The sequence below is a fragment of the Protopterus annectens genome, chromosome 6.part0 (genome assembly GCF_019279795.1).
Source record: "Protopterus annectens isolate FY-2018-M chromosome 6.part0, PAN1.0, whole genome shotgun sequence".
Classification (NCBI taxonomy): Eukaryota; Metazoa; Chordata; order Ceratodontiformes; family Protopteridae; genus Protopterus; species Protopterus annectens.
The window spans coordinates 499,201,664-499,213,955 of NC_056737.1; the positions used below are offsets into that span (position 1 = coordinate 499,201,664).

The 12,292-nt window shown below is 36.8% G+C and overlaps 1 protein-coding gene across 1 annotated transcript in view; it reads right to left on the reverse strand.

Moving 5' to 3' along the window:
• Positions 1-12,292, reverse strand: part of SLC25A21 (solute carrier family 25 member 21) — a 2,418,593-nt gene that overhangs the window by 679,060 nt on the left and 1,727,241 nt on the right. The window lies entirely within an intron of this gene.

The window sequence follows — 12,292 nt, forward strand, 5'->3', positions numbered from 1 at the left end:
TTGATGGTAGGTGGCCCAGACTGCTACAGTGACAATATCTGATGCAGACTGGGCATAACACAGTAATTACTCTGGTCTAAGGGTGTGACCTGGTACTGCAAGGGTAGACACAAGCAAATTATCCATCTAAGCATGGTCACAGAAGTACACATATGTGGGAATTTGATACAGAAGGACCAGCTATGACAAGAGTGCACAAGTCACCCATAAGTTGGGGTTGGGAGACTAAGAACAAAAACAGAAACTAACTCCTTCTCATGGGTGACAGCCTCCAACAGCTTGACTCTAAATTCCCACCATGTACTATAAGGTGAGGTGCCATAAGGCGAATCCCCTCTGAATGTGGGGACATCTCCACAGGGTGATGCTGCACGATAATATCCAAAGGGACTGATAGGTAACATTGCTTCACATGACTCAAAGAGGGCCTCAATGATTAGAGAAGGGGAGAAAAATATGTTTTGAATAAAAACAAGGGCATTGCAAAATGTAAAAAAATCATGTAGTGAATTTGTTAAAATAAAATGTAAATATTTGCAAAAAATAATACTACTTATTAATCTGTTATATTGTGACCGAGCTTACTGAAAGCAGATATTTTTTTCAGACATAATCAAAAAAATGTATTAAAAAAATCAATAGAAGAAAACAAGCATTTCTCAGTCCTGACTTTGGGTTTCAGGTTGGCATAATGGTTAATGAGTTTATCTTACAGACACAAGGTAAAAGGATTGATTGTCACCTTTGAATGAAATTGGGAAGACTTAAAATGTCCTGCAAAGGCAACTAGCTTAGTACTTATACTTCATTGCACATAAATAGGACATGTTGGAGATATATATGTTCCTCAGAGAATTCCCATTTTCAGGAACAGGCTCCACATCCATGTGAAGCAGAGTTCTGCCCTAACCATACTTAGGTACAACCTGGACCAATGAATGGGCAATCAAAAAGTCATCCCAGTTCTTGTACCTATGTCTCTGATGGACTGAGGTCTTCAATAAATCAGCCCCTATATAAATCAAACTTGTGGGTCACATTTGGGTTGCATAGCTAGGCCTATAATGGCCCTAGTGGTCCTTAGCCTACTATAAACTTATGAATCTATGAATGTTGTCTTTCAATGTAACCATACCAGGGTAACAGAGGTTAAAAATGATCACAGGGATGCAATATATATAATTTTGGTCCTGATAAATAAAATTGCACTGCAAGCTGCTTTCAGCAACTCCAGTAAACAAATGAAACTGATTTTGCTTGCTTTAAGCAGGAGAAGCAACCAACAGCGTATTGCACTTAATAAAAAGTCAGTTATACTGCTTTCACAAAGAATGACAGAAGCAACAGCAAACTGTTATAAGTTAGTTAACCTGAGCTAGGTTGCAATATTTTGCTTTGCAGTTTATGGACATGCAGAAGCAACATACAACACTTTAAAATGATCACAAGGGAACAACACACAGCAGATTAGCCTTTTTCTTCTCCCATTACTGCTGCTTGAGCAAAACTGAAAACTTATTGCTTTGCAGCTCTTGATATATTCTGTTTCCACAAATGTTGTCAGAAGAGCTACCAAGCAACTGAAACCGATTATACATAATACAAAGACAAAGCCAATCACACGGAAGCAACACACGCTCTTTTGTGTAAAAGGTATCAATTATACTGCTTTCAGAAGTGAATTCAGAAGTGGAAGCAAACAGTTGAACTGATTTTATACAAGGAGAGGTGAGACATTCTTGCTTCACAGTGTGTGATAATGGGAAAACAAAATACAGGATTTTAAAATACTACAGGGAAGCAACATACTACATATGGCTTTTAACTGAAAAAATTACATTGCTTTTATAAGTACTGTTAGAAATTCCAGCAAAAAAATGGAAAAGACTTTACATGACTAAATAACAAAAATTGTCTCAAAGAACAGTACAGTATAATAATTTGCTTTGGATACAAAAATCAGTAACAATGTTTTCGAATGTGTCATTCAAAGCCTAGCAAATAACTTAATCAGACTCACTGGAAATGAGCTAAATATTTTTGCTTTTATAATGTACGGTCCTGGTCATGTAATACACAGCTCTCATCTCTTGATTTCACAAGTGCTATAAAATGCACTAGCAACAATTCCCACATCCTTGAAGCTTAAGCAATATGTTTGATTAAAACCACTTTCATAATTGCTGGCAGAATTGCAAGCTAATAGATAAAACAAATTTTATATGATTCAAAGAAAACCTGATCATGTTTAACCAGCATACTGCATTTTGTTTATAATAAAAAGTCAGTTACACTGCTTTTATACATGCTGGCAGAAACACTAGCAAACAAAAGAAACTAATTTTACCTCAGATAAGCTGAACAATGTGTTTTGCAATTTATAATCACAAGGTGTAATACACAACGTTTTGTTCCTGATATTTTTTTTTTCTCTCTTCTGCTAAGAGGCTTTCACAGTGAAATGGTCCTCAATCATTTAGTCAGTAAGAGCTGTTTCTTGGAAATGTGTCATTCACTTTCAGCCTAACTTAAAAATGCATATACTGCTGCAACGTATCACAACCAATACACAATGTTTTTTTTCAATTTCGCTGCTTCTTAATACCACTTATAAGGCAAACTGAAAGTATTGCTAAACTTGTCAAAAAACAATTTAACTGATGACACCTTTGCAGACTGTACACCTTTAGCATCTCCAGATTTAAATTACAGTGCACAACTTACTGCCGGCCATTACAGGCACACCACTTTAGTCAGCACAGCCAAGCAGCAAACTAACATTCTTTGAATGCATTTTGGCAGAGGGCACTGTAAGTCACTTTTCTTGACACTCAGGTAAATACAAACATCAGTGTATTGGCCTGTGCTTAGAAAGCAAGCCAGCACAAAAAGAAAAAAAAAAACCCCTTCAGTGCAATACAGGTCTACAAGTAGTGCAGATGATGGTCATGTTTTTTACCAAGTAAAATGAACTTTGCTGCATGAGTAGGATTTAAGTTGTGTTGTGTTTTTTACTTGGGGCTATTTCCTAAAATAAATAAATAAAGATTTAAACTGGAATATTCACATACAATGATTTTTTTTCTCTCAGCATCTTATTCAGTTTCAAGCATGTCTAAGCAGACTATTGTTAGTACACATAATCTGTAGTAAACCATACAAATCCCTCCCATATGCATTCCCATAGCCCAGTTCTATCCCCAAAACCTTCTTCTTAAGTCTAATATCTATACAGAAAGTGCCATTCTTCTGGGTAAGCCTGCTATCACAGATTATCTGTGAGAAGACATACTGTTGATGGAATGGCAACAATGCAAGTCAGGTGATCTTTGACTAAAAAGCCAGTAATCTACAGCCAAGGAAGCTCTGCCATCACTCTTCTCCTCCACTTATCTAGTGCAGGGTATAGCTATGCAATGACCCTAAACATTCCCTTAATGACTTCCAAGACAGTGAAACTGAATGCATCTGTATCTTTTCCCTCCCTTTAACATACATTTATACCTCCATGGAGGCTGAAACTTTTTTTCTGCAAGGAAGGTAAATATACTGCTCTGTGATAGCGTCACATATACATTCCAAATTTGGATCCTGGTAATCTGTGCCAGTCACTAACCAGATTAATGTGCTCAGTGGCTGAGCTAGAAGCATAACTTGAACGGCATTCCATAATATCTGAGTTCAAAGAATAGCATTTAACTTTTTCTTATTAATGTCTGCATGTGTTCCATCTTCTTCTTCTTTCGGCTTTTCCCGGTTAGGGGTCGCTACAGTGGATCACCTTGTCCACTCATGATAATAAGCCTATACTACTCCTATGTGGCTGTACTGAGTAATTATCTGTACAGTCACTGGGATATGGACCGGACAAAAAAAGACACATGCCTCTGACATGTTAGTGGCAAAGACAGTAGCATTACCAAAAATGTATTATCTATCTATCTATCTATCTATGCATTCATCTATTTGCCTACCTACTTACATACTTGTCTACTTATCTGTTATGCAGATCGGTAGACTGGTCTAAAGACCAATTTTAGCCATAACCCAGACACAAGTAACCAAAACAATACACCAAGAGTAATACATATACTGACAGCATTAAGTAATATATTTATGCAATATATATATCGTTACATACAATATAATGTGACTAATACTGATAATATTTTTCACTACTAGCTATGGATTAAGTGGGTGCATAAATACATAAACAATGTCTTGTATTCCAAAATCTCTCAAGTTCTATTTCCTACAGGATTTACTATGACTAACTGTATCTTGCTAAATCAACATGTAATAAACCACAACATTACATCTAAACTGCCAAAGAAATTACATTATAAACTAGTGACAATGAGTGCACTGCATAATACTATTAAACAATATTTTGTACAAAGGGAAGGTCCCTTCACTCACAGTTGTAGGACAATCTCTCACACTCCTGATCTCTAAATGCACCACTTCTAAGGTACAACAAAAACACCATGACGAGTACAGGAGCAGAACTGATAACCAAATGAAAACTGCACAATACGGATAAACTTCACAGGTCATGACAAATCAGTTATCAATTGCAGAAACTATGTTTAGCAGAACTGATACAATTTTCTATTTAATTGTTTTTATCAAAATCTTACAATCATTTTCTTCTGCTCTTCATGTTTATTTAAACAAGTAATATGCGTTTAAGGCCTCCACATTGTTTATGAGGTTATATTAACATACAGCTTATGTCCTGTTTACAATTCTGAAGAAGTCCATTTGATGTTTGGATGAAAGCATTAAACCGTAATTATTTTAAGTTACTGGTGTTTCACCTTATTAAACATATTGGAATTGGTGACTGCTTTATTCAGTCCTGTGGAGTTTATCCATATTGTGCACTCTTCATTTGATTACCAATTCTGAGGTCACAAAAACTCAGATTGAAAGAAAAACATACAAGCAAGCAACTCACACTTTCCTTCTTGTCCAAGTCCTATAAAACCAAAACCAAAACCAAAGTACAGTATCTATGACTCCTTCCTTTCCAATGTACCACAACGTTGACTCAGGAACACTAGCGACATTTTTAAACATGAAAAAAAAAACATTGCATCTGCACCTACAGTGTTCCTGTGGCTGTAATTCTCAACTACATTTTGATAAGATAATTGATGCAGTCCTACACAAAACATTCACATGCATTTTTCTGGCCTGACCTCACCCCAGCATAAAATATACTTTGTAGAAAGATTACTTCCTCTGTTTGTGCTTGTAACATTCACTGTTCACAAATAATAAACATGTCCTATCATGCTAAGTTGCTAGCAATGTATAAAGAATAATATTTTTGTAAGGTTATGTGGTTTTATTTAGAAGTGGCCTGACATTTTTTTCTTTTAAAGACTCATTTAACATGCAACAGAGTTGAAATAGAGTACACATCTGCTTGTCAATACTTAACTACAGATGGGAGGTTATACATGAGCATCTGCTATGGAAGTCAACTAAAACATAATCAGATGGTAAAGTGGACAGATAAATGTCTTCTCTCACTATATATGAGAAAAGTCATGTAGACTGAATATAAACACCTGTTTGTTAGAACAATCTTCAGCAGTGGTCAAATGTAAGTAGCACTTAATAAATTAGTAAAAAGTTATGTGCTGTACTATACTATATATTCCAGATAAAGGACTTCATTAAGTTTGTTTCTGTCTTTGGCTTTACAGCTGCTTCTGATCAGTTATAGTTAAAGGTGATATTTTTTTCTGTGACAGTACTTATTATTTAAAAAAGCAGCAGAGCTACTCATCACAATGTCCTCTGAATAATGATGTTAATCACAAGATTTCAAATCTGAAACTGCACTTTAAAATTCAAAAGTATAGAGTCCAAGCTGTTTTTGGTTAATATTTTGACAACTTACAGTACTTTGATAAACATACACATCTGATCAATACTATCATATTTCAAGAATGATAATGTAGCATATGACTAAACTGCACCATCTCTACAACAATGCAAACTACAGGTAAGTATCAGCAGTTTACTCAGCCACCATATCAGGTTTCAGATTATACATTTCACCAAATTCTAATATGGTTAAATATTATCTGCAAATACTGCCTACTGCAGCATAAAACCAAAGTTATATACTTTTCATAATGTCAAATCTGTGTTTTCTTCCTTCTGTCTCACCTGTTGGGTATATCGGATTTGACCAGATCTGATGCTGGCAACTTTTAGACTCCTGAATCTTAAGGCTTAGGCTCTCTCCTGACCCATAATTGCCATCTGCCCTAACAGTTCCTCAGATCAAGTCTGTCTGCCTACAACAAAGGCTTCTCCTACATTATGCAAAGAAAAAAAGCGCCTGAAATGACCAAGATACAATCCCAGACTTACATAACAGCTCAGCGGAGGTTCAGTAAAATCAACCAAATGGTCAAAATAGTGACAATCTGGCAGGGGTTTACAGGGAGGGAAAGTTAAGACAGAAGAAGATTTAGCTAGATGGCAAGTACATAACTTTGTAGCTCATGTTGTCTGAGACAGAATTACCAGCTACCTTGAATGCTAGGAGTACTCATGGAAGGATATTCCAAAGGATGATGGAGCTAAATGACCCTAGACCTAGATTGCAGTCTAGCTTGTAATGAGAGATAAATGTATATGTTGTAGATAATGTAGCCACAGCACAGATATCATTAACAGAGACCCTACTGAAGAGAGCTGGAATGGTTGCCAAAGCCCTAGACGAACGATCTTTAGGTTTCTGAGGAAGTGACTGCCCCTTGTCTCCATAAACAAATATAATGCATTCGGACAACAACCTGGACAGGGAGACATCAGAGAACTATTTCCCAGTTTAGCGTTATAAAAAGGAAAGAAAATAGGTCTGATTTTCTGAAGTCCTTAGTACAATGTAAATAGAAATGGAATTGACAATGAACATCCAATAAATGAAGGAGATATTCACCCTCGTTTGAGAAACTGGGAAAGAAAACCAGGAGATTAACTGTCCGATTCAAAGTGGGGTCAGGGGAAACTTTGGGAAGGTAGTTAGAATTTGCTCAAGTAGAAACTCTATCTTCGAGAAAGACCAAAAAAAATGTAAAGAAAGGAAATTCAATTCTGCAGTAGCTGCAGGTTCAAAGGGGACTTTTGTTAAAGTCTACAGTAAGACAGTAATATCTCAAGGTGGAACAAGGTCCCTCAGAGGATGATGTAGAAGAAAAGTAACCCATATAACAGCCTTAGACAGTTTCAGTGAAGCAATAAGAGTATGGTCTTCATCAACAAAAAAAGTCAAGATAGCTGCCAGCTGAACCTTGATGGTAAAGATCTGCTAGAAAATCTACATTTGATGGCAAAGAAGCTGAGAAAGGGTCTAGACCTTTGGTAGAGTCTCAGATGGAAAATCTCTTCCACTTGCTTCTATAAACTTTTCTGGAAAGGTTTTTGAGATGATGACAGTGGATGAAAGCCTGGAATTTCTGGCCATCAGTAGAAGTGGAGGACCCAAGTGGTCACCTTCATGGATTTGACATCTGGATGAGGCTTGCCACATGTGTTAGAGATCAAATCTGGAAGAGGGCTCAGTACCCAGGGAGGGTTCACCAGATGAAGTCATAGGAAAGAGAAACATATTTTGAAGGCCAAAAGGTGGCATACATACGTGTTTGTGTTTGTGTGTGTGTGTGTGTGTGTGTGTGTGTGTGTGTGTGTGTGTGTGTGTGTGTGTGTGTGTGTGTCTTTATCTATCTTGTTTAGTGATACTTCTCGGGAAAGAGATTTTGTATCAGGCTGCAGTACGGCTTAACACACTTGAATAAGGTGAGACAAGGAACGAAATCTGTGAGGGCAAAGGAAGAATTACTTTATTCCGCTCATTGAAAATGAGGCTTATAAATGCCTCTTGTTAGATTTAAATGACATTTTCTGCATTTCAGACTAAGATGAATTTCTTAAACTTTATAATGTTGCCTAAATAATGAATAAGTATAAACAAATCTTGGAAGAGAAAGAGGAAGTTGTGAACTACTACTCACCATGCTAAATATCACTTAGAGATCCATAGAATTCAAGTCTCTTTCCCTCTAGAAGTATGTAACTAAAGTTCCGATTAGGTTCATATGTTCATAGGTGTGTACAAGGTTAATGGCTCTGGAGTCTTTAAGCCTAGCCCACAAGATTACCCTGGCATCGTTCCACCCAACCTTAGCTCCTAGTGCCTCTGTCGAGTAGAGCCACTGGAGTGATCCCCGGGGTGAATTTTCTATTTCCCATTCACTCATCAAGATTTCTCTTGAAGAGGGCCAGTGAGGTGCTCTGCTTGACATATATGGGAAGTGTATTCCATAGCATGGGCAGTCTCTGGGTTATTAACCTGGCCCTCCAGAATGTTCTGCTGATTGTGGTAATGAGGTTGAGGTCTCTGGAGCGTGTGGTGCGGAGGGATTGGGATTTCTTTAGACTTAGCATTTCTAACAGAGCTGGGTCATACATGGCTTTGTAAGTCAAGCAGAGATCTCCTCTAAGTAGTTGATATGGGAGCTGATAGGGAGCTCACACAGTTTAACCCAGATGTTGTACTGATTTTCACAATTTACATCTTCTACAACCTTCACTTGCATCATACTGCATGGATGTGGACAAGTAATCCAGTCCTTTTTCACCAAGACCTGATGGTAACATAGCTGAAAACTAGTTATGTGAATGACAAGCAACTATATTCTCCCCAAACAACATTACTTGATATAACCAATTCTGAGGTTGTACAGTCAGATATTAGGGTAAAATGCCATAGTTTGAGACCCAGTCCTTGGAATGTGGTTGTAGTTACTGGGTATTGATGAAATGAGTTCCAATGAAATAAAAATACCTGCTGCATTCTATTTCATCAGATAGGCAACATACAAAAATATGATTATCATGCTTTTTGGAAACCTCAGAAGAAGGAATATCCAGGAATATTCTGTTGCTGGAGGTACACAAAGCTAAGGTTTTAAGTAAGGTTTTTATGGGTGGGTATTGTGACTTAATAGTTTCTTTAAACCCTAAAATCAAACTTTCCAATTTTTCAGTATGTATACATATGAATGAATACATGTATGTGTGTTTTATATATAAATGTGTGTGTGTGTGTGTGTGTGTGTGTGTGTGTGTGTGTGTGTGTGTGTGTGTGTATGTGCGCATGTGCTCTCATATGTGTGCATACATAAATATATATATATATATATATATATATATATATATATATATATATATATATATATATATATATATATATATATATATATATATATATATATATATATATATAGGTCCACTTTGTAATGCCGAGATTTCACAATCTTGAAGCTCTGAATACCAACGGTCAGAACTTCGAAATTGCGGAATCTCGAAAAGTGTCAATGGAGATTGGCGTACAGTGGGGAACGGGTACTTTACCGTTCTCTTCACTGTAGTGCAATCTCAGAGTTAGTATATATAAGTTGCAGGGGGCATGGGGGTGCAGGGGGGCTTGCACCCCTGCAAAAACTTGATTTCTGATGTTTTGCTCTTATAGGTTGTTTTTTTTTTTTCAAGATTACGCAATTTCCAAGTTCTGAACTTTCTAAATTACATATGGCTTATAAAACCATCAAACTGTCTCTTGGCACACCAAATGCTGCATTCATTATACCCACCAGTTGCAGTGCTCACCTGTATTCCACATAATTCCTTAAACCTCATTTCTATATCAACCTCCCAACCTTCAGCCCATCAAAAATATACATCATATCACCACCTACTCTACTGTTCAAGATCTGGGCTTAGACTGTTTAAATCACACATAAACATTTCAAAGTGTCTGAGAAATCAAACATTCCTTATAAATCACATCCATTGCCTGATACTGTTTACAGCTGTCAGCTAACTGTGTACATAAATATTTATTCATGCACAGTATCCTTGGTTCACTCTCAGTGCTATTCATAAACATTATGCACTACAAAACAGAGCAATGACACCACTGAGCAGTATGTCAAAGCACTCTGCAAGCCATAAAATGTGCTATGCAATTGAGTATGATGCTGGATGTAGTCCTATTCTGCTGTGTAGGCATAGTTCTTCATGCACAGACTACATAGGCAAATGACCCACTCCCTGAATATACATAATTCACAATCAAAGCACATTCAGAATACTGTCTAGTCCGACTGGGTAACATATGATAGTCCAGCCACAATGATGTTATGCAAAAATTTACTTTGCATGATAAAAAAAACCTCTAAAGGCAGCAAAGCTGTCTTTAGTGCATGAAGATCTGTTCCCACCACTAGACTTGTCCTACCCCCAATACTTAGATGTTTCTGCACTATTAATGGGATGTCTCACAGCATCACACACCCTCATTATCATACCATGATAACAACAATAGCTGTACTGTCATGACTAAGGATAGCAAATCTTTTATGACTCACACCTAGGCATGGTGGTGTAGCACAGCACCATGGGGAAAAGGCAGCATAGGTAAGTATAATGTACCATACTAAGTTGCTACACATACCTACTTAGTAAGGCACAGTGTACTTTACTAAGCTGACTTTCATAGCTGCAGTATGCAATGCTGCCATGCTACACATTGCAGTCCCCCATACTGAGCACAGGAGAGCATTGTACACAGTGGTGCACTGCTCTGCACATGTCAGCAAAAACAGGTGCCTGCTGTCATGGAGACTACTATAGTCCCTGTGAACAAATCACTGTATCTCATGGTAGTATACTCTTCAGAGTGTACATGACGCTTATCTACATATGTAAAGTTGTAAATAAGAGGGAGGGGTGGCTTTTATTTATTTTATTATTTTATTTATTTTACATTTGTTGATCGGGCTAGTCTAGCTGGATACATGTCCATTTTCAGTAGAGGCCTGGGAAAAAAATCTCCATGTACAAAACAATATAGATAAAAAAACAATAACAACATATAAAATGACAAAATAGAAAAGAAGAGAAATATAATAATAATAAAAATAAAAGATACACATTTTTAAATAAGGTCATGAAAAAGTCTAGAGAATAATATGATAAAAACATTTTAAGTAAGGTTTTAAAAAAAAAGTCATCATATAATATACACAATGTATAGTGTGGAAGGCAGTTACCAATGCTGATAATAAGGAAATATATGTGAAGACTTAAGACTTATGAAGACTGAAGTCCCAGGATTCAGAAAAAAGAAAATATAAATAAAAGGTTAGAAAGTGAATGGAAGTTGATGCAGGTGGTTAATGCTAGAGGATAAAGCAATTAGTCAGGGGTAATACAGGAACATAACCAGTGTTTTTTGAGATGAAGCTTGAGCTTCTTTTTGAAAAGTGTATGAGAGGAGAGAGTTGTAAGTTCAGTAGGTAGTAGATTCCATAGTTTACCAACGGTGTTACAGAAGAGGGAGTCACCTGCTAGGTTATGAGCTCTACAGGTGTTAAACAGTAGTTTATTAGCTGAGCGTAAGTTTTTAGGATTATGGTAGGGGTAAGTAGTCTTGAGAGAATAGGAGTATTTGAGGGTTGATACAGGCTTTTATGGGCAATAGTAAACTGAGAAAGATGAAGATGCTGATGAAATTCTAACCAATCAAGTTGTAAAAGGTTTAGACAGTGATGAGTATGGTAAGGGGAGGCAGCAGCAAATCTAGCAATGTTATTATATGATACAGTGAGCTTGTTGATGTTGGTTTTAGAAAGGTTTGTGAATATGGGTGAGGCATAGAGTAGAGTAGAGATGAGATGAGCTCTGGCTATAGCAGTCCTGGCTGTTGTAGTTAGAAAAGGTTTGATTCTATAGAGGGATCCAAGTTTCTTGTTGACAGTTTTTATTGTGGTGTTAATATGTGCTTTTGATACAGCTGTTTACTTCACATACACAAGATACGGAGTTTGATTCTCACCTTTGAAAGGGAAATTGGATAATCTTAAAATGCTCAGAAGGACAGCTACCTATCTATGAACCTTTGTAGTACACTATCTGTATTAATAGCAGGGCCACATGTAATAGACAAAATATTGTTACAATGTGCATTTCTAATTGAAAATAACTAACACTGGGTTTCTGAAAACAAAAAAGCTCTGTACATGAGACTATCTCATACCTCTATAAACTGAAGTCCCAAAACACAATATCAGCTGAAAGGAAAAGCTTAATACTGGTGCTTTTCCTCTACATGAACATTTGCGAGCTATGTAATACTGCTTTGCAGTTGTTCTACTGAACATATAAGAAGACTGCTAACTTTCTCACCAAGTGCCTCTAGCAA